Source organism: Chrysochloris asiatica, unplaced genomic scaffold, assembly GCF_000296735.1.
Source record: "Chrysochloris asiatica unplaced genomic scaffold, ChrAsi1.0 scaffold00331, whole genome shotgun sequence".
Lineage (NCBI taxonomy): Eukaryota > Metazoa > Chordata > Mammalia > Afrosoricida > Chrysochloridae > Chrysochloris > Chrysochloris asiatica.
The window spans coordinates 2,210,616-2,233,429 of record NW_006408849.1 but is presented as its reverse complement, the minus strand read 5'-3'; positions in this window follow the sequence as shown (position 1 = coordinate 2,233,429).

Genomic DNA, 22,814 nt, shown 5'->3' with positions numbered 1-22,814 from the left:
GCAGAAGTGCCCCTTGTAAGTCTCAGACGCTCCCAGTCTTTCAAAGAAGCTTGCAGGATACATCGAGATGTGTTGTGCTACGTGTAGCTGTTGCCACTTTTGTCCGTTGCTGTGCACTGGTCTGTTGTGTGAACATACCAGTTTGTTTATCCCTTCTACCTTTAATGAGCATCTGAGGGTCACTTACATTTTAAGGATCTTATGAATAGATGCTGAACTGCTAACCCAGAAGGTTGTGGGTTAGACTCACTAGTGACTCCTTGGGAGGAAAGACCTGCTGATCAACTCCTGTAAATATCACAGCCCAGCGACCCCTATGGGACAGTTCTACTCAGTTACATGGGGTCAGAATCAACTTGATGGCATATACCAATGGATGAACCTGCAGAATATTCTGGAACACATTATTTGGTGTCCATGTGTAGCATGCTACGTACCATTTGGTGTATCCTAGAAATGTAAGATGGCTTCATTTGTGTTTAAGAAGTATGCACATCCCCATCATACACACGCATGCAGGAGAGACTAGAGCAATGATCCAGGCCAGGATGGGGGAAGGCAGAGAGAATGGTGGGACATGCCGCCTCCAAAGCCCCAGTGTCTAGAAGCCATCTTGCATAAACTGTGGGACTGATGGTCTGTATTGTGCATGTAAAATTAAATCACACACTTCTGTAGGAGTCATGTTATAAGATTTCAGAACCTGGAACTTACGTCAACCCAGTGTATGTGTGAGGGCCCCACCTCCACCTCCAGGAAAGCTACCTCCAGGGAATTCAGGGCAGCTTGCTCTGCTCTCTGTTAGAAGCCCGCATCACCAGCAGACTAGCCAGGGAAGCTGTTTCAGGATGTTGAGTGTCTTCTGACAACCATGTGCGTGCATCCCTACAAGCCTGTGAGGTAAGTCAAGTGATGTATGTTTGACCCAAAGATCCCAGCGAGCTAGGAAGCCACCAGCCTGCCTGATCTTAAAACCCTCTAGTTTACATCGCACCTGGGAATTGGCCCCTTGGGCAGGGGGTGCTGCTCCCTGTCCCTGTTGCTTGGTAGGATGATTGGCAGCTGGTTAAGGGAAAGGCGATTCCAAGCCTCTTTTCTGCTGGCCTAGCCAAATCCTGTCTGTCCTCTTGGTAATCCTCAGCACCAAAAAGGAAACCTCACCCATCCTGCTCCCTGGAGGATTCCAGCTCTTCTGTTTTACCGCTTCCAGATGCTCAGGGTCTGATTGCCTTTGTACTGTGCAAAGCACATCTGCATTCTTCTCCTGCACCCCTTCTCATCTCCTTTTATACCCCACTTTTATATATGATTCTTATTGTGCAATAAAACTCTACTGTCAAAAAAAAAAGAGTGAGAGAGTAGAACCTAGAAAGGGTAACTGTCCCAGATGATGATTCCATTGTGAGGGAGGAGTTTCCCCACCCCAGCCTCCCAGGCCCTTTTATGTCCAGAGAACCAAATAGGTCCAGGACTGAGGTGCTCTGCAGGGCCTGTGTCCCAGGCTCTCAGGCTGCGTTTGCCTAGGGCAGCCTTGTCTCACATGCAAAGGCCCAACAGGGAGGCCTTTGCATATGTAAGTAAGGTGCTTATTCGGACCGGCGCCAGTCCTACCTGTACCCTCCCTCTATGGGTCTGGTAGGATGCAGGACTTTTTGTGATAACCCTATGATTATTGTTTCGGCTGCTCTGCCCCTGTGTTTGGATGACCCAGACACAGGGAAGTTCCTCAGACCCCCACCCCTAGGAGCAGGGGGCATCTGGAATAGCCAGTGATCAGAAGAAATGCATCTGTGTTCAAGCAAACAGGCCTTTCATGTAAATGGTTTCGGGGTCCAGCCAAAGAAGGAACAGGAGGCTTGGGGTGCTGACACTGCCTTTCAGGGGCTACTGAGCTACCTGACTGGTTACTAGGGAGCAGTCAGATCTTCTCAAGCTGGAGAGAGAAGAGGTAGGACTTTCCTAGTAGAAGGGCCGCTCTCATTCACAACGGTCTGCCAAAGTCCAGAAGATTGGTGTCTGCATGACGGTGTGCCAGAGCATGGATGCACCAGTGGACCCCTGAAGCAGTGCACTGGGCTCAGGGCCCGTACCTGGCTGGGGCTGTGGAGTGCAGGCACGCTTAGAAGAGGCTGGACACTGGGCTCCGGTCACCACAGCCACAGCCTGGCAAGGAACAAAGAGGGACCTACTGCTTGCTGGTGTGGCCAGGTGAGGTACAAAAGAAGGGATTCCAGGCAGGAGGCACTGGGATGTAAGGCGGTAGAGAACCCCAGGGCATGAGTCACTGTCTCTAGAAACACTGCAAGGTGAGTTTGCAGAGGGTGGCAGGTGTCCGCTATAAAAGTGAAGTGGTTGTTGGGCCTCAGGTGATGGGGGCTGATGGAGTGAGACCTGAGTTTAGACAAGGCCTGGGCATGTCTTGGTGGGGACAGTGAAGGCCAAAGTGGCAATGGGGCTGGAGGGTAGTGTGGTTGGGTAGACACACCAGCACACCTGGGACAGGTGGCAGGAGAGGCATAGTGAAGTGAAGACACAACCTAGGAGTGATGGTCCAGAGCGCCACCAAGGTGCCCCTCCTAGATAGCGCCAATCCCTCCTGTGCATTAGTTAAATTCTCTTTAAGTGTGCAAACGTTCTGTTCTCCTTTTCCAAAGCGTCCCTCCCCCATTACAGAACCCCCATGGCCCCTGAAATCTTTCAAGTTGCTGTTGTCATTTTGGTCTTATGTAGGGAGATTTGAAAAGATCATCTGCTCAAGGCAGACAAACTGAACTATTAACTTAATATCAGGATATTTTGGGGTCTAAGTTTAAGGTTTAAAGATTACTGAGGGCCAATAGTTTCAGGCTTTCATCTAGCCTCCATGGCTCCAGAAAATCTAGATTTCATGAGAATTTGAAATTCTGTACTGCAGTTTCTTCCTTTTATCAGTTTTCTCCTATAGTGTCTTTGATCAAACTGTTCTATAACGATAGGCAGGTGCCATCCAGTTCTTCTGGACTCATGGCAAGGGGCAAATGGGACAAGGACCCACATATTCTAGTTCTTCCTCCTATTCCTGACTCTTTTTCTTCCTGTTGCTCCAGGCATATTGTTAAATGCCGTGGAGTTGGTTCCGACTATATAGGGTTTCCGAGGAGCAGCTGGTGGATTTGAACTGCTGAGTTTGTGGTCCACAGTCCGGTGCTGATCCTACAGTGCCACACCAGGAGTCATTAATATAGTTGGGTTCTAAAAATCAGATCATAGGATGGCAGCGGACTGTATCCTTCCAGTCCTGCCTGTGGTAGGACATTGCAGTAACTGCCTGACCACGGAGAATCATGGTCCAGCCAAGTTGATACATAATCTGAACTCTCACAGCCAGTGTTTCCCTTCTCAGTGTTTGTTACTGCCAGATGTATGGCCTAATGCACAAAATAGCTGGGCTTTTTTGTTATCATTGTAAATGTGAAATGTCAAATAATGAGCTTACTGATGTGAAGTATGAGGTGTTTTAGTCACATTACCTGGGATGTCCATAAAACAATGACCTTAGGCTTCCAAACCAATGAACCAAATCCTGTGCAGTGTTTGGTTGCACATACGCAGCTGCGGTAGCTTCTCTCCTTTTTGTCATTGTTGTAAATATATCTCTCGCTAACTTTGCCAGTTCAACTTTTTACAAAAAGACAAATAACCCAACCAAAAAATGGGCAAAAGACTCAAATAGCTATTTCACCAAAGAGGATGTTCAAATGGCCACCAAAGACAAAAAGAATACTCATTGTCAGTAGCCACTAGAAAGATGCAAATCAAATAGACTCTCACTAAAAACACAATAAAATAGTATTTAAAAAAAGAATCACAATGAGATACCATTTCACTCCTACTAAAAGATTTAAAAAATAACAGGAAATAACAAACGTATGTGGGTAAGTATGTGGGGAAGTTAGAACACTTACCTATTGTTGGGTGGGAAAGCAAACCGATACAGCTGTTGTGGAAAAGGGTGGTGTGGCCAATTCCTCAAGAGACTTAAAATAGAATTACAACGGTGGTGGCGGGCCGTGGAATCTGTTCTGACTCACAGTGACCCTATACAGGGTTTCTGAAGTTATAAGTCTTCACGGGAGCAGAAACCTTTTTTCTCCCATGGAACAACTGGTAGGTTCGAACTGCTGATCTTGAGGTTAGCAGCTCAGCTCATAACCTTATGCTACCAGAGCTCCCTGCTAACTGTTCCAATCCCAGGTATTTATCAAAAGAGCTGAAAGCAGAGGCAGATACTTGTTCCAATGCAGCACTATTTACAGTAGCCCACAGGTAGATACGGCCTGGATGGAAAATCACAATGTATGTGGTGCATACATACAATAGAATATACTACTAATCCAGTAGGAAGTGTTGATACATGCTGCAGTATGGACAGAGCGTGAAGACAGGCTGAGTAAAATTAGTTCTTGTTAAGTACCATGGAGTCGATTCTGACTCATAGCGACCCTGCACAGGGTTTCTGAGGCTGCAAATCTTTACAGGAGCAGAAAGCCTCATCTTTCTCCCGCAGAACAGCTGGCAGTTTCAAACTGCCGACCTTGAGGTTAACAGCCCGATTCGTAACCACTACACTACCAGAGCTCCACAAAAGGACAAATACTATATGGCCTCATGATCTTTTCAGATCTCCCTACAAGAGCAGGCAAAGGTATAAAGTCTAAGGCTTATTAGTGGTTACCAGGGGCAGGAAGGAGGGGGCAGTGGGTTTCAGTTTATAGTGATGGAAAAATCACATTACTTAGCCAATTCACGTCATTGTTGTCAATACGTTGATCTTTTTTTTTTTTTAAATCTTATCTTTTTCCTTGTTTTTAAGTGCTCATTGGAGAAGGTTTAGATAATGCCAAAAAATATAAAGCAAAAATCAGCTATAGTCCCTGTGAAGACACTGGTATTAGCATCTGTGTTGTGCCATTTTGTTCAGCTTCCCTTCATCACGCATCAGATGGAGAGCATTTGCTCAGAGTGGAGAAGGGTCTTTGGAAACTGGGTGGCTAGGGGCTAGGGTCTTGGCCAGGGTGCTGGTCCTGCTGTGTCATGTGAACTTCTGGGAGAAGGTAAGACTTGGCCTCTCAGGCTCCACTTAGAGCCAGCATTTACAGACCCCAGCAGCCTTGCTCCCCAGGGGACAGTGTAGAGATGTCTCTGGTACAGTGAGTGAGGGGTTGTCCCTTAGTGAGCGATTCAGTCCGTGTGCTCAGAGGCCAGCCTTGGGGCCAGGTACAGCCTGGGGCTCACTCTTGCTTCTAGTGCTTTAATCCAGAGGATCTTGGGCAAATCACTTGGCCTCTCTGAAATTGGGTGGTTGTAACAATTCACTTCACACATAGCTGTTGTTAAATGCTGGTTCTGACTCATAGTGATCCTGTATAGGGGTTCAAAGGAGTGGCTGGTGGGTTTGAACAGCTGACCTTGTGTTTAGCAGTCCAGTGTTTATCCTATAGCACCACAACAGGACTCAGTAAACTCTGAACTATTGTTACTGAGCTGATGAGCTGCAGCCTCACAGATCTGGCGACTGAATCAGACAGATTAAATACGTCATTGAACAGAATGCCCAGGACATAGCAAACAGCCACCAGGACTGGCCACTGGTCTTGTCACACTTCCATGGCCAGGACTGGTGTGAGGGGCATGGCCTGGGCAGGCACAGAGAAGGGTCCTGCTCCTGGTGTTTTCCAATATTTCTGAGCAGGGAGCCCCTCATTTTCATTCTCACACATGGTGAGACTCTTAGCAAAGATTCTCCACAACGGTCTGTGCACAGTGGGTGCTTTCGCCCTGCAAGGCCTCAAGGTCACATAGTGCATGGGGGCTGCTGAAGGAGTGACTGGCTCTCCCTGTGGCAGGACCACTGCACCAAACACAGCAGGGAGACACAGGACAACTAAAAAGATGGATTGACTGAAATGGAGCCAACCACTTGGGCCCCTGAGAGCACGTGAGGAGGAGATTTGTGCCCACTTGTATGTCCCCTCCATCCCAGTCCCCTTTCAGTGCCCAGGCATTCACCCACGAGGGATGGGTTGGCCATCCGGTATCCCTGCATGAAGACAGTTATGCCGGGGTCAGGGACAGAGGGGTCAACAACACAAGGAGCTGCATTGGCCCGAGTGTGTCCAGGAGGAGCTTGGATTTGTGGAGAGGGAGCACTGAAGGTGTGGTAGGCTGGGGGTGGGGTGGGGGGGTTGACTGAGAAAAGCAGCTCAGCAGAAAGGAAAAGAGGAAATTAAAGAAAGAAAAAATGACTTGTCTGCTGGAACCTTCACAAAGGAGACAGGTGTGGAGGAGCTGCAGTGAGCAGCAGTCCTGGGAGGTGGGGCAGAACAGCATAGGGGCTGGTTTCCTCCAGCTAGGTCACCTCACAGTAGCCGCAAAAGTGGACACAGGGCTTGACTCTGCTTCTTAGACATTCTGTGTGGGCCTCCAAGGGGTTCCCCACAACTTCATCCCTCCTGGCATATTCAGCCTTCTGACATCTGGATTTTATGGAGAAATGGCGGCCCTGAAAGGCACACCTCTCTGCCTTCGGTCGCAAGAGGGAAACAAGGGATCCCCAGGATAGGAAGCTGGAGGAGCCTCACAAGGGGTCCGAAGGAGAGGAAAGGGTGGCTCCGGGAGGAGGGAGGAGGAAGTCAGAAAGGCTCCTCCGAAGCCTCCACTGCCTGGGATTTGGCCCCAGAGATGATGAGCATGTGTAGGAGAAGAGAAGCCATCATGCCATTGATAGTGACAAGCCTAAGCAGAGGCCAGAGAGGAGCAACCCCTTCATGGGGTGCTGAGGAACCAGGCCTCCCCAAGTGAGAGCTGACCACCATGTTGAAGTAGCTGAACGTAACAGAAAGCCAGTGAAGGGTTTATATGAATAAGGCTGACACGAGCAGAGTATATCTGGGACCATACAGGGGTAGAGGCTGGCACCTGAAAGATCCCACCAGCCTAGAGGGCCTTATGAGATTTCCTGGCCAAACGCTTGGCTAGGGCTGTTGGGACAGCAGGAGGTTATGATAGAGTGAGGGACGTGGGAGGACCCTCCCTGAGAAGGGCACACAGTAGGGGTCTTGGAAGTCCTGCTGGGTCTGATGTCTGAGCTACAGACAGGGTCAGGGTGGAGGGGAGATGGGAGGCTTTGGTCCTCAGCAAGCGACTGAGGCTCTGGGGTGAGATAAGATCAGCCAGGCAGAGCAGCTAGAACACAGGACTGAGAAACAGGCACATTGAGTGGCGGGACAGAAGGCGGAGATGTAGGAACAGAGAGGGAGGTGTGGGCCAGGACGAGAAGCCTCTGTTAGGTCCCTTCAGGGCCCTGGAGACAGGTGGGTCCCTGGGAGGCCAGAAGGGCACAGCCGTCCCCAAAGGGCAGTGGGGTGGTGGGCCTCAAGGACAAAGGCAGGCGGGGGGCAGAGGAAGGAGCCTGTGGCTGAGAGCTTAATGGCCCCCATAAAAAACATAAAACCAGAGAATTATGGGGAGACATAAACAGAGCTGTCAGGTTTTAGCTGCGGGGAGACGGCTAAGCCAGGGGAAGAGCTGCTGGCAGCTGAGCTGGGATCCTTGCGTTGCATAAAAAGACAGAAGTTATAAAAGGAGGGAGATTAAAAAGATGCTGTTCCTCCACGCTAGGTTCCCAGCGGATTCCGTTCTCACGTACCAGTCATGGCCCCAGCCGCACACCAACCCTGGGGGCTGTGTGCCAACCCTGAGGGTTAGCCGGCGTGTCCTGAAGGGGCCGGGTAGGGGCAGCATTTGGAGGTAGACCAAGGACGGTGGCAGTGCTGGCCGCAGCAATTTATGGGTGCTTACACACCCTGCCATTTTCATTTTCACCATTGCTGCTGATGTCATTAGCCAAACACTAATGGGCTTAAATTTCACCTTAAACTATCCCCGCTGTCCTCGGCAGATGACAAACGCCCTGTTCTTGCCGGAGCTGCAAAGCTGCCAGGCAGGCTCCACACAGGCTAAGTCCCTCCCTCTTGTGCCCTTCTGGCCTCCCAGGGCCCCAGCTAGAGACATTTAAAGGTCAGGGGGATTCCTAGGGGTCTCAGAACCAGGAGGGAGGGGCCAGGTGTCTTAGGCAGCTTTGGAGGCATTGGAACGACCTGACTCGGGAAGGCTGTACCTGGGGTGTGGTGCCCCTCCCTGTGTGTTGAGTCTCCCAGGCATCACAAAGGAGGGTGGCTGCAGAGGGGATCCCAGGGAACTAAGTGCCATGTGCTTAAATTTTAAAGCTTTCGGAAAATCATGTTTTGCTCAGGCTAACTAAAACAGCAATGGTGGTGCTTTGGGCTAGAATTCCATTCATTCATTCATCCATCCATTCATTCATTCAGCAGACACTGGCTCATGAACCTCTACTCTGACACGTCCATCCAGAACGCTGATTAGCAAGCTCTTTTGAATCCTGTGAGAACAGGGGGCGATTTCTAAACACTGTGTGTTCGGGAGGCAGTGGCTCTGAAAGTGGGAAGGGAAATGACAAAGGCGCCAGGCTGCGGGTGGGGGGCACGGTCCCACTGGCCTACCCAGTGTGCAAGGAACGTTTCGTCTGAAAAGGAAGAGGTAAGAAAAAAGACAGAAGCAGCCGGAAGGACTGCTCAGTGCTTCCTGAAACGTGTTTGCACGTGTCCGTGGCCACACCACTGCCACCTTTGTCACCCAATCAGGGACTGGTGCCTAAGGGACAGCTGGGCTTACCAGCCATCAAAGCAGAGCCACCCTTTTCCCACGGGAATCTTACTGCCTTTCAAGGCCACAGCACCTGCCTCTGTCATTGTGCTGCGAGTGGGTTCCTACCAACACCCAGCAGGCGGAGAGAAGAGACCACCCTGCAGGCCTCAGTGTCACACTCGGTCCCCTCTGTTCCCAGGCTTGTGCCTTCCTGCTGCAGTGAACCAAAGAGAATGGAGAGGTTGGTGGTGCCTGTTGTTAGCTGTGTTTGTGAGAGCTGCTGTTGTGTGGCTTCCTTGCCCTCTCTAGGCTTCATCAACAAGCCAGGCTTGGAAGAGTGCACCCCTTCTGCCCTTGCAGAGCAGACGATTAAGTGGTTAGTCATCAGCCCTTTCCCCAGCATATTTGGGATTGACTATTGCATCCCAGACCCCTGGTGTGGTGCTGTGGGTTAATGCACTGGACTGCAAAGTCAGTTTGAACCTCATGGTTGGTGGTTCAAGCTCACTAGCCACTCCTCGGAAACCCTATATAGTGTCACTATGGGTCAGTACTGACTCAGCAGCACTCAGCAACAATAATAGCCACTACTTTGCTCTGTGTCTACCATTGCTGTCTGGGAGACTGTCCTTGCTGGTCCCCTGGCCTCCACTCTAACCCCCATCACTAATCCATCTCCATCACTGCAGCTACTGCAAACTCCAATTTCATGCCACTCCCTTGTCTACCCTACATGGCTTCCCATTGTCCTCAGCCCAGAGTCTGATCCATACTGTGCTTTACAAGGTTCTGTGCCCCTCACATTCAACTTGTGAGCCATACTGACTCTTCCATTACCCTCTCTCACACAATCTCCTTTCCCCATTCCTTTGCTAACTCCTACATACTGCTCAGATCGCAAATAAAGTGTCCTCTTCTCTGAGAAGCTTTTTCTAGTCTCCTGTTCCAAACAGGTATAATTTAGGTCCTCCCTTCAGGAATCTATCAAATCTGTGTGACACAGAGTATGTATTTCATAACTATTTCTCAGGTGGATGGGTGGATGGATGCATGAATAGATGGATGGTTGGACAGATGATTGGGTGGATAGGTGGATGTAAGGCTGGATGGTTGGATGGATGGACGGATGGTTGGATGGATGGATGGTTGGACGGATAGGTAGATGTGAGGTTGGGTGGACAGATGGTTGGATGGATAGGTGGATGTGAAGATAGATAGATGGTGGGTGGGTTGGACAGATGGTTGGACAGAGAGGGGATGTGAAGATGGATGGATGTACGGATGTTTGGACGGATAGGTGGATGTGAGTTTGGATGGATGGTTGGATGGAGAGGTGGATGTGAGGTTGGACGGATGGATGGACGGAGAGGGGATGTGAGGGTGGATGGATAGGTGGATAGGTGGATGGAGATGCTGTATGGTCTGTGAGGGGAACTCATGAACACAAAGCAAACCCATTGTCATTGGATCAATTCTGACTCATAGTGACTCTGTATATAGGACAGAGCAGAACTCCTTTTTAGGCTTTCTGAGACTATAAATCTTTATGGGAGCAGACTCATAAAGCCTCATCTTTCGCCCATGAAATAGCTGGTGGCTTTGAAATACCAACCTAAAGATTAGCAGCCCAACACATGACCCATTGTACCACTGGGGCTCCTTAGGGGAGTCCCTTATTGTTAACTACCATCTAGTTGGTTCTGAGGAGCAGCTGGTGGGTTTGAACTACTGACATGTGGTTCGCAGTCCAGTACTGATCCTACCATGCCACACCAGGAGTCCCTAGGGGCCAGGAATTGTGACTCTGAATTTTGGGTAAGTCACTGCCCCTCACTGGACCTCTGTGGTACAGCTCCGGGTGAGCTGGAATGAAGGTGGAGACTATGGAAGGCTGCATTGGGTGCTCGAAGGATCAGTGTCCCATAAAGCAAGTTTGCCAGAGTCTCTGTAGCCTTCAGAGGCCCCCTTCTTTGGAGGAACAAGGTCCTCCATTTTTGCCTACACCCAGAATCTGTGCCCTAGGTGGCAGACTTAGAGCTAGGCTGTTGTTGCTGTTCAATGCCTTTAAGTTCCAGCTTGTAGTATAGGATTTCCAAGGAGCAGCTGGTGATCTTGAACTGTTGACCTTGCAGTTCAAACCGACTTTGCAGTTAAGTGCATTAACCCACAGCGCCATACCAGGACTCAATCCACACTTTGCTGCTCCCCACAATGTGCCCTCTACGCTTTGTAAAACAGACGGCTCATGCGTTCCCTGCATTGTTACTCTGGGGGGTTAAAGCAGTTCAACAGAGAAGGTTCTTCGCTCGCTACCCAGCTCACAGAGGGCACCCGGGGACGTGGGGCTTCAGGTGCGATCCCCAGTGAGCTACTGTGCCCTGACGTGAGTGCTGTGGCAGGCCATGGCACCCTGACCAGCACTGCCCTCGAGAACTGGGTTTGAAGCTTTCAAACCCTAGACTGACCCCAGAGTCAGGGTATATAGGGTAAGTAAAATATCATAGAAACCTTATTTCAACAAAAATATCAACATGTGAAGCTCTTGTTTCTTGACATCTCCATCTAAGTCCATACACTTCTGAAGGTAGTGTTTCCTTCTCTCTAATGCTTCCTAGAAGAATTCTGCACTCTGATTTACACCACATCAAAATGACAGCTTTGGCATTCTCAAGGGACTCAAAGGGTGTTCCTTTTAAATAGTATTTGAGTTTTGAACAACAACAAAAAAAAGTCTGAAGGGGCAAGAGCAAGACTGTGGGGTAGATGGGGTAAAATTTCCCAACAAAATTCTTTGAGAATAGCCCTTACTATCCTCAAAGAATATTGCTGTGATGGGAAGAAATTCCTCTATACAACTGTCCTGGCCTTTTCCCCACCAATGCTGTTTTTAATTTCTTAAATCTTCTTCATAACAGACCTCTGTGATCATCCTGTGCCCTTGGAGAAAATCTATCAAGATTATTTGGTGATGGTGATTGATGTGTGCCATTGGGTCAGTTCTAACTCATGGTGTATCTATATAGGGTTTCTGATATTGTAAATCTTTATAGGAGCAGAAAGCCTCGTCTTTCTCCCAAGGAAAGACTGGTGGACTTGAACAGCTAAACTTGTGATGTGTTGAATGTGTAACCAACCCTTTTGGGATCCAAAACAGAAAACAGTGCCATAGTCTCTGAGCTGACCTCTCTGCTCTGAATTGAATTGGCCAGCAGATTGCCTCAGAAACTACTGTTTTGAGTGGATTGTTTTGAAGAAGGAACCCTAAGGAGACTAAGACAAGTACATTACTGAGAGAACTTGTTTGCAGCCATCCACTGATCTCAGAGACATGTTTAAGGATGTTTTGTGTGGAATAAATCCATGCATGTATGAAGTAGAATACTAGTAGCAGTGCTTGTGTACTTTCACTTTTATGATTGTAATATCAGGTCTCCCCCAGAAACCCTGCCCTGTACAGGGTTGCTATGAGTCAGAACCAACTTGACGGCACTTAACAACAACGTATTTACCTAAGATCATGCTTAGCTGTGTGACTTTGGACAATTGCCCAAACCTCTCTGCGCCTCAGTTTCCTCATCTATGTAGAATGTGTAGAGGCAGGTAAACAACACTGTGTGAGACATGATGAAGCACCTTTATGTCCTTTGCTTACCCTATGAGGTGGGCCCTGACCACCATCCCCATTTGATGAATGAGGAAATGGAGATTCAGGGATGTGAAGTGACTTTGATGAGGTCACACAGCCAGCCAGGGCCTTAGGTTCTTGGTGTTTTTTCCAAAGACTCAGGAGGCTTTGGTCTATAAAGGGCCAGGCGTGGGTTAATGTGGAACAGAGGCCTTTCTGAATCCTCTTTCCCCAGGCCTGTGGCTGCAGAGCCTCTAATGGTTCTGTTCTACCTGATGTGCCCAGGCAAGGAACACAGATGGCCAGCCCTTGCACTGGCCACTGCCCACCAGCTTGCAGTATCAGGACACTGGTCCCCCTCATTCTACCCGATATGGGGACCAGCTGCTCCCAGGGCAAAAGGATTGGAATCAGGTCTGGCCACTACAAGGAACTTCTGACTTCCTGGCTTCACCTCCATAGCCAACAAGGGCCAGTCTGGGATTTTTTTGAACTTGCCCTCTGTTATAAATATTTACTTTTTTAAAAATAACAGCTAACTTATCGTATTCGCCTCTGCTGGTCAGGGAGCTCCTCGTTACTTTGTGTGAGTCCTGTCATGTGATCCTCACCACTTTCTGAAGCACCCCCGAAGTGTGGAGAGGGCCCACAGCCAGTGGTGTCCGAGCCCAGATGTGGATTGGACATGGCGAGAGGCCCCACTCCTAGACTGCTCCCTAGATAGACATCCCTGTCCTCTAGGCATGGGTCTCAGGACCAACCAGCGCGGCCAGCCTATCTGTCCCTTCTGTCTGAGGATTCAGGGCTGTTGAAGGGAACAGAGCATGCTCATCAGAAGTTGTTCCTTTAGGACCAGATCTGGACTTAATCCTTGGTCCTTGCTACTTAGGGCTCAAGTCAGTTCTTCCTTTGCCTCCAAAGGCTGTGTGCACCTAGAAGGGGGGACACAGTCTGTTCAGGGATTCAGATGTGATTTAGCACTTGGTCCTCAGTTTCCTAATCTATAAAATTGAGGAGAGGGGTTCCTTACCAGCCCATTGCCTAACTTGGCACCATCCCATCCTATTGAGGTAACATCCTGGTGTGGCATTGTTTGTTAATGTGCCAGACTGCAAAGCCGTTTGAACCACAATGCCCATGCTTCAAGCTCACCAGCTGCTCCTCGGAAACCCTATACAGGGTCACTATGGGTCGGAACCAACTTGACAGCATTTCACAACAACAATAACCGGCCTAGAGTTGAACAGCTGTGAAGTGGCAGAACCAGGACTCATACCTAAACTGGGCCCTTTCTTCAACCACCTCGCATAGTCCAAAGGGTGGATGTTCATTCATATAACAAGACTGTCGTGGTTTATACAAATGGCTATACTTCCTGCACTGCTTTTCTCAGCAGACTTGGAAGCAGCTCCCCACTAATACACAACCTTCCTCATTCTTCTAGTATCCAACAGTAAGGAATCTCCACAGTGTGTCTCCCTCAGAGGGACACTGAGGAGTTCTCGGTCCTTTGTTACTATGGGTGACGCTTTATGCAGACAGTATTGCCCACAGCCGGGCCACAGTGCGTGTGCACTTTTTATTTGGGTTGTTGTTCTTGTTAAGTGCTGTCAAGTCGGTTCCAATTCATAGCGATCCTATATAGGGTTTCCAGGGAGCTGCTGGTGGGTTTGAACCACCAACCTTGTGGTTTGTAGTCCAGTGCTGATCCTACAGCATCACACCAGGAGTCCTTTATTTATGGAGATATTGCCAAACAACTCTCCACTGAGGCTGTCCTGGTTTAACCCCAATAGCCCGGCTAGACTGGGGCACAGCTTCACCAAGGCTGTCACGGCACCTGCGATGCCCAAAGGAAACCAAGTGGAGTGTTTCCTCTGTGCTGGGGTGAGCTGGAGCTCAGCCCTGTAGGCTCAAGGAAGTGGGTCTGGAATCCCTCATCATTTATGTAAACTCGGGCAACAAGCCCCTCTCTCTGGGACTCATATATAAAATGAGGAGTTAAGGGACCCCTCTCATGGGGTTGTTGTGAGGATGAGGTGACTTTGTAGATGCACAGTACTTGGGACTGTACGTGGCACACAAAGGCATACAGTTAGATATGGCTGTTCTTAATGGTCTGGGTGAGGCTTGTATCCCAGGGACTCTGGTCCATAGGATGGAGATCTAGTCCCGGAGTTATACTCAGGTTATGGATTTCAAGAGAAGGGTCAAAGTGTCCAGGAACCCTAAGAAGAAAGGGGGTCTGTTTTCCCACTGTATAGAGAAACAGAACCAGAGAGGCGGAGAATCTCAAGTGTCTGCTAAACCAACAGCTGGAAAACAAATGCCGTAGGCAGGGTCCTGGGGGTTCTCTGGTCACTATAGGGACCCAGCTTTGAAACAAAGTACCTGGGCCTGGAGGTCCCTCCCTGAGCAGGACAGAATTGCCAAGCCCCACCTCCAGGACGCATCAGGACCCAGAGTCATAGGGCTGAGTGGAGTCACATTACCTGGGAGTTTGCTGGAAATGCTGACCCTCAGGTACTCACCTCGCCGCCATCCACAGCACGTTGTTGTTAAGTTGGTTCTGACCTGACTCACAGCGACCCTGCATAGGGTTTTCAAAACTGTAAATCTTTGCAGGAGCAGAAAGCCTTATCTTTCTCCCTCAATCAGCTAGTTGTTCAAACTGCGGACTTTGTGACTTACAATCCAGTGTTCATTTTACCAAGATGCCAGCCCAGAAGATAACTTTGGAGACAGGATATCACACTGAGGGCGGTCCCAAGATGCCCTCTCCTGAAGTCCCTGGAGACAGGGTGGGTCAGACATGACATCAGGAGTTGCTGTCTTTCCCTGGACCTCTGCCAGCAGCCAAGCCCACAACCCCACTTACTCTCCAGAATCCCATTAGTGCATTTTACAGTTAAGAAGCAGAAAGCTCAACCAGGGCAAGTGAGCAGCCTGGGGTAAGAAAGGGGAAGTACAGTCCAGCTGTCAGGGGTCTGGCGGTTTACAGGCAGCAATAGGGGTGGGAGCAGAGGACACTCCCACCCAGAAGCCAGCTCACAGTGAGGCTGACCTTTGCGAATCTGATATCCCTCTCTCTCACTTCACCACTCCTGGGTTCTTCATACCCTCACAGCAAAACAAGCCAAGAGGGATTTTCTTTTGACTTTCTAAAACATGGCAACCTAGGAGGTCAGGCTAAGTGAGCACTGTACAGCTGGAAGAGGCTCTCTCCCCCAGATGCCAGTGACTGGAAGTGAGGGGGCGGTGCTCTGCAAGGGTCTGGTGAGCTGGCTCTAGAAGAAGTAAATAGGCCTTTAGCGCCAATGCAGACACTAATCGCACTGGGAGAAAACAGGAGTGTTCTTTGAAATGGCTGATACTGGACTCAGATCCAGTACTTAATCTTTACCCTTAAACACCACCAAATTTCATAGCTGTTTGGGAGAAAGGAAAACTTGCTATCTGCCCACTCAGACATAGGAGGCTGAAAACCAAAGACAAATCTTTTCTGTCCTGAGGGAAGCTTTCCCAGGCTGGTCTTCCCCAGGGGGCGGGATCTGTGGGGAGAGTTAGTGGCAGCAGTGTAGTCCATTCAAGCCATGCCTGGAAATGGCAACTTCCTCTTATATTCCTTCCAGCTGGGGCTCCCTTTGTGGATGTGAAGACCCCTTTACTATCAAAATAGGAACTGTGTGTTGTGGGGAGCTGGGGTGCGTATAGGCCTAATGTGAATCTGTAATTCATTGTAACAATCACTGCACACATTGGGAAAGTACTGGCACATGGCTGAGTGAGATATGTCTCGGTATACAGATACATAAATGAGCCCTATGTGGACCTGAGAGCTCATCTAGAGAATACAGCCCCTGACGACTGATCCCCCACATGAAACCCTTAGGAGGGGCCTGGCATCTTGGGTGGGTGTAAAGACCCTCTCTCCAGTCTTCCACCATACCTACCCCTGCCTTCTTTATCCTCCCAAGAACAAGAGTTTTCTGAATATATAAATTCCATCCAGCTCTTAGAATCCCATGCCCTCCGTCTGAGCTCCCTGGCATCTCTCTGCTACCTAGGCCCAAAGAGGGTGAAGCCTGGAATGGCCACCTAGGCCCAAAGAGGGTGAAGCCTGGAATGGCCCCATCCCCTCTCTGGAATTCAGTTACCATGCTTGTGAGCTTCAGGGTGACGTCACCTCCTACAATGGCAATTAGAGGATCAAAAGTAAAATCTATCAAGGCATCTTGGCTATAGGAGAAGTCAGGGAGCATCAAATGTAGATGTTGATGTTACACTGGCACTGCCTTGTGAAGGTCACAGAGGACATTATAGATCTGAGAGAGGCCACAGCCGTTTGTCTAAGCTGGCTGGGAAAGGTGCCCTTTGGGATTGCTCTGCCACACCAGGTCCTGTGTTTGCTCAGGAGGCCCTCTCCCCTTCCTCCTGGAAGACAAACCTCCCACTAGGCCCAGCAGTCCCCTCTCTGTTGGAGCTGGTGGCAGAAAAGTGTCACCAGACAAGTCCAACTGGCAGCAGCTGCTGTCCTTGAACTCTTGTCCCTGCGCCCTCTGTATCTGTATTCTGCACACATCCCTGATGGGGGCGCTCTGAGCTTGCCACGCTTCTTATCTGGTATAGTAATCCCCAGCCAGAGGCAGTTCTCTTGGAGTGAGTCCCGGCCATTCCCACCCCAAGCCAATTCCCCTAGGCTGTTCCCTCTAGCCCAGCTGGACTGGGGAGAATATCATCTGTTCCCAGACTAGGCTGTGCTCTTTCCTGCCACAAAGCCAGGCAGCTCCTGCAGCTGTAATGCCCTCTGTCTTCTCTCACCCTCACCCCCCTCACCACACACACACCCCTCCTTGGGAGGGGGACGTGTTTGTCAAGTCTCTGAAGGAAGTCAAGGCAAATCGCCTAAGGGCGTCTGGCTCAGCCAGCAACTCTGCCGACCCCACTGGGAAATCACTACTGGGGCTTTAGGAAGAACAGGGTCATTGGCCTGGACACTAAGTTCCTGCTGCTTCATCCCTTGAGGAGGGCCCAGGAGTCTGAGCTCCTGAGTCTGGGGTGCAGGACCCCCTCCGCCTGAGTATGGGCTTGTTGGAGAAGAGATGAGGGTCTAAAGGCAGTGAGCTCAGAAGAGGGGAAAGGGCTTGAGGAAAACTGTCCACGAGCCTCGGGCCGCCGTTACTGCACTTTCCCAGCCCCCAGCACTGAGACGGAGGGGTCTGACTTGAGGTTGCACTGACCCCATCGGCCCGCGTCTGTTTAAATGTTGGATTTGGGAGTGGATTAAAGAAGGGACTAGAAATTGGGAGTCAGCAAGCCCACTTGGCGCCGCCGCTGCCAGAGGGTCCTTGTGTTAGAAGCTCCAGCTTCGTAGACTACCGAAGGTGGGCGGGCGTTGAAGAGAAAAGGCCGAACATTAAAGTGGGCTCGGCCGGCCGCCCCCGTTAGCTGGGGGAGCGCTGGAGCGGTTCTACGAGTGGGGAGGGGAGAGAGGAAGGCGAGGGGACTAAAACGCTGGGCTCCCCGCCCCCATCCCATCCGGCTCCAATATTTCGCAGAAAGGCACGCGGCGCCTAATCGGTCCTTGCCAGCCTGAGATTTAGCTGCGCGATGCCCGCGCAGGGGCGGGGACCGCAGGCCGGGGGAGGCGCTCAGAGGCCGGAGCCGTGGAGCGAGGTGAGGAGCCTGCGTCCTCAGTGCGTGGAGCGGGCGGGCGGGCGAGCCAACCCGAGAGGCAGATATAGAAAGGGGGGCAGGTTAAAAATAACCCTCTCGGGCTGGGAAGCTCGCGAGCTCTCGCCTCGTTCGGTGCCAGAGGACTCCTGGGGAGGTGGCGTTGGGGAGGGCAGAGCGGGATTCCCCCTCCTTGGCGGGGCTGGCTGCCGGCCTGCGCGCACTGGCTGCACGTGGGAGGGGCCGCGCCCCCGAGCCCCCTCCCCAGGACCAGGCGCATCTGGCAGAGTCCCCGCCCGCAATTTTGCGCAGCTGGAGGGAAGCGCTCCATTATTCATTATTTACGAGCGCTAATAGGTGTGGGGCCCTGGCGGGGGGAGGGGGTGGGATAAGGGGAAGAGGGCGCCAAGAGGACTAAGGCTTTAGAAGGGGACGGGCGGGGGGCTGAGCTGCGGCGTGGGATGTTGTGAGGGTCTCCGCCTGGAACCCCAAAGCGGCGTTCCGGGCGCTCAGAGCACGCGTCTGTGGCGCACTTCTAGCCCGGCGACTTCCCGCCTGGTGCCGGGGATAGCGTAGGGAGCCCGGAGGGAATGCGGGTCTTTGATTTTTGCCGCTTGCTCTCCGTCCTTCAGTACTTGTCCTTCCTGAGATGCGAGAGGAGGCTGCGGGGCCATACGCCCCGCCCTGCGTGCCCCTCGCCGCTGCCACCGCCGCGTCCCCGCGGCAGCCCCGGCCTCATTTATCATCATCTTTGGTCAAGTGGAGTGTGCAAGGAACAGCTGCTTCACTCGGCTGACTTCCGTAGGCGGCTGCAGCGGGAATCTGGAAGACGAGTGATGGGGGCGGGGAGCCCCCCCACCCCACCCCCTGCAAGCCTCCCGGGTCCCCACGCAGGTGGGAGGGAGGCGGGGGGCGTCCAGTGCTGTTTCCGCCTTGTGGCGAGTGCAGCAACCCTTTTCTCTTTTTCTTGGCTCTTCCAATTAACGCGAATCCCGGCAAGGGGCGCCTGGAAAGGGGCCGGGCGCAAGGAGGCTGCCTCTCCGGCGGAGGGCGTCAGGAGCGCTGCTGACGGAGCCTGAGGTCGTCGTGACCTTGCTGGGGTCAGCGGGTTGGGCTGCGGAGGAGGCGGCGCGGCGTCTTTGGTGGCGCTTTCCGGATTGGCGCAGAGGCAGAGAAACAAGGCGGGGGCGTGAGGGGGGACCATATAAATAGAAGGTGAAATTTTTTTACCTGCCCCTGAGGGAAGCTTGCGGATTTTCTGCCGGCCTCAGCGGGCACGCTGCCATTGTCTCACAAGCTCATCTATCTGTTGCAGAGGGGCGGCGAGGCCTCAAACCTCTCCCGCGCCCTGCACTACGTCCCCGGCCTCGGTTTTGCTCGAGCGGGCTGCTAGAACTCGCCAAGCGTGTTAACCCTACTCACGCTGGTTGCATGTTTGGCAGCCCCATGCCTCCTCGTTACCACCGCTGGATAGTGGCCTCCTGGATCTCGGCCCCAGAATGGCCCTCCGGACTTCCAGAGTGTCAGGGCAGTTGATCGGGGCGGAGGGGCAATGGTGGAAAGGGTTAATGAATGCCTTAGTAGCAGACCCTAATTGTCAGACCCGGGTCCCCGCTTCGTTTCAATTACCATAAGTAGAGACTGAATGCTCAATTAAAGAAGTCATCTTGCCAACTGGAAAGCCGTCCCGCTTTAACATTTAGCAGAATACTCCACCAGCTGACTCGGACTAAGCAATTTGCACTGCGCTCTCCCTTTCTCTTGCTCTCTTTTCTACCCCCTCCCTCCTTTTCTCTCTCCTTAATAATAAAATTATACCAAGCAGTTTGCGGTGTGGCAGGCGGCCAGAAAAGCGTTTCTTTAAACGCTGTCGTCTCACAATTAGGCAGCAAGAGGATTTGACACGCCGTGGCGGCCTGACAGGCGCTTCCTCCCCTAGGGGCCGGGGGAGGGGCGCCAATTCTGCGGCTCCCTTAGGTGGAACTGCGCTTGGAAAGGCTGGGGAGCTGGCCTCCCTGACTTGTCAGGATGACTGGCAGGCAGAGTAGGGCGTTCTGACCCAGGCTGGGGACGCGGGAGCAGGAAGCTGGGGTATCCAAGAGGGAGTCCTCCCTCCCTAGTGTAGACCTCCAGCTCAGCTCCTTTTTTTGAGAGACAGATATGGGGTCTCAGCCCAGGGAGACCTCCCTGACACATGTGGACGACACTCTCTAGGCTCCTGTTGCCTCCTCTACTGACCTAAGGGCAGATGGACATAGATTGTGTTCACAGGAAGGAGCTCACTCTCTTAGCAGTAGGTTTTGTTGGCCAGGAGAGGGGTGTAGATGGCACCCTGGCCAGAAACAATGACCTCTCTCCAAGCTGCAGTAACCTCAAAGGTACAGAGGAGTGTGACCACCTTTGCCATGGAGAAGCAGCCACGCAGGTGTGATTCTGCAGGGTCACCAGAGCTTGATTGGTGGTGATGGAAACAGGACATTGAATGCAGTTGCTCCCATGCTTTTTTTGTTTGTTTGCTTTTGTATACTTCTCAGCCTAACCTTGCTCCCCTATCCCCATCCCACCCCATAGTTATAGTCTTCTTCCCTGACCTAGATCACCTCCGATCTCCCCCTCCTCCTGCCCCCCCCCCCTTGTCTAGTTTAATGCTCCCTTCCTGGATTCCCTCCCCTCCCCCCCCCCTTCATGTTATGTCATCACTCCAACGTGTCTGTCTGTCTTCCTCAGGATATCTGCTCAAATGAAATTGAGCAGAAGTGGTCTTGGAGGGTGAATGGGTACCAGGACAAGGTCCAGCAGGGGCTGTGACCTTGGAAAAAGCAAAAGCATTGGACAAGTCCTGGCTTCCAAGCCCTGGCTTCCAAGCCCCTCATCTTCAAACTTGACTCTGGGCCTCTTCGCTTTGGGCTGTCTGAGAACTAATACATCCAACACAGCCTGCCCCATCCATGTACTCATACTCATCCATCTAAACAGTATATCCAGTTAGCACCTCTCAGGCCAGTTTCTAGTCTTGCGACTAAGGAATAAAGCTGCCCAAAGTAGGCTACTTCCCACCGAGGGGCATAGCATACCATTAGTTATGTCATTGCAATGTGGACTGTGTGGGATCCAGGAGAATGAGAATGTGGCCTTACCTCACAAGGGCCATTGTAACTCAGTCTGCCACATTGCACAGGCATGTCCTGCCCCCTCTCAGATTCCTTTAGGGCCTGGGAACATGATAGGAGCTCCTCATTCTGAGCCCCAGCTAAGCTCCGAGATTCCCAAACAAGCCCCTGGACTTGCCCCCAGACAGTGACACCAGACTGTGATGCCAAAAAGCAGTCACAGGTGGCCTCTCCCGAGCCCTGGAAGGGCTCTCAAACACACACACCTTTTCTTGTTAAAGTCAGTTGATAACACTTGTAAAAGATCTATTTTACAAAATTCTGACTTCTGGGTTTTTAAAGGCAAAAGGTCAGTTGCTTTGGCACATTACGCCCCCTTTCCCACTTAGCAGTAACCTGCTGGACTTGAGTAGGGGCTCCCAGTTTATTTAGGAGCCTTGGGATCCCCAGCTTGCCTCCATTCCCACCTCCCCCAGGTATGTTACCTGTCTGACCCTGGTGGGTAGCTTCCTTGCTCAGAGTCACACAGTGCCAGGCCCAAGGGAGATTCTTTGTGAAATGAATGAAAAGGGGTCATAGCTGTGGCCCACTCACATGCCATGTTCTGTGCCCACATCCAACTGCTTGTTCTGGATATCGTCTGACATTTTACACTTTTTTGTTCTGGATGATGTGGACCCAGCTATGATCCAAATGGGCATAAGACCCTGCCTTCATGGACCTTTCAGTCTGAAGAGGAGGTCGAAGATAGATGGAGAAAGCCTGTGGAGAAGAAATCAAGATGGAGGGTGGGGGTGCTGTTTCAGTCTCATTGAGCAGAAAACAATGCTTGAGAAAGTGACACCTGAGGGGAGCCTGGGAGCTGAGGAAGCCAATGGGAATGGCATTCCCAGCAGAGAGCAGCCAGTGAGACTGCCTTGAAGTTCAGACAGGTGAAAAGCCTTGTCCAAGATCACAGTCAGCCCGCCAGACCTGCCCCTTTCACCCCTAAGACAAAGTTGCTCTCTTGGGTGCACATTAAGGATCACAGCCATGGCTGGTCTCTCATTCTTGGATTCTTTGTCCTCCCTCCAAGCCAGCAGCCACACAAACCCTAACCAGCTCTGCCTGCAATACCAGAGACCTCTAGGAGCTTGAGGTGGGGAAGAGCAGGGAGCAGGCCCCTTGCAGCCCCCCTCAGGTCCCCCTCCCAGCTGTCAAGTCAGCCCCTTGGTCTTGTTGGGCCTGTGGTAGAGGCTGTCCCTGTCCAGTGGCACTAGCCTGGCCTGGGTTTGGGGAGGGAAGGATAGCTGTGACCCTCATGGCCCTTTGGTCACCACACCTGGTCTTCTATCTCTGCCTATCAACAATCCTCTTTTTTTTTTTTAATATCCCTCATTTTAACAGAGATGGGATTGGTGGTGTGCTTTGTGTTGAGTGGTGAATAAGGTGATCTAAAAAATTTTTTTTGCAGTGGCTCATCAGTACGCACCGATAATAACTGTTCCTAACGACCTCGCTGGAGGGTACAGTTGCAGCTCACCCTTTCCTATTACCCATTCCTCACAGCTGGGATGCTGACTGGCCATCTGCCTCACCCTGGACATTCTCCAGCCCTGCTGGAGCACCCCATAAACTTGAGAAGTCAGGGCACAAACATGGAAATCTTAGCTCTGCTGCCTTCTCCCTCTGGAAACTTGGCCAGTGTTTCCACTCCTTGA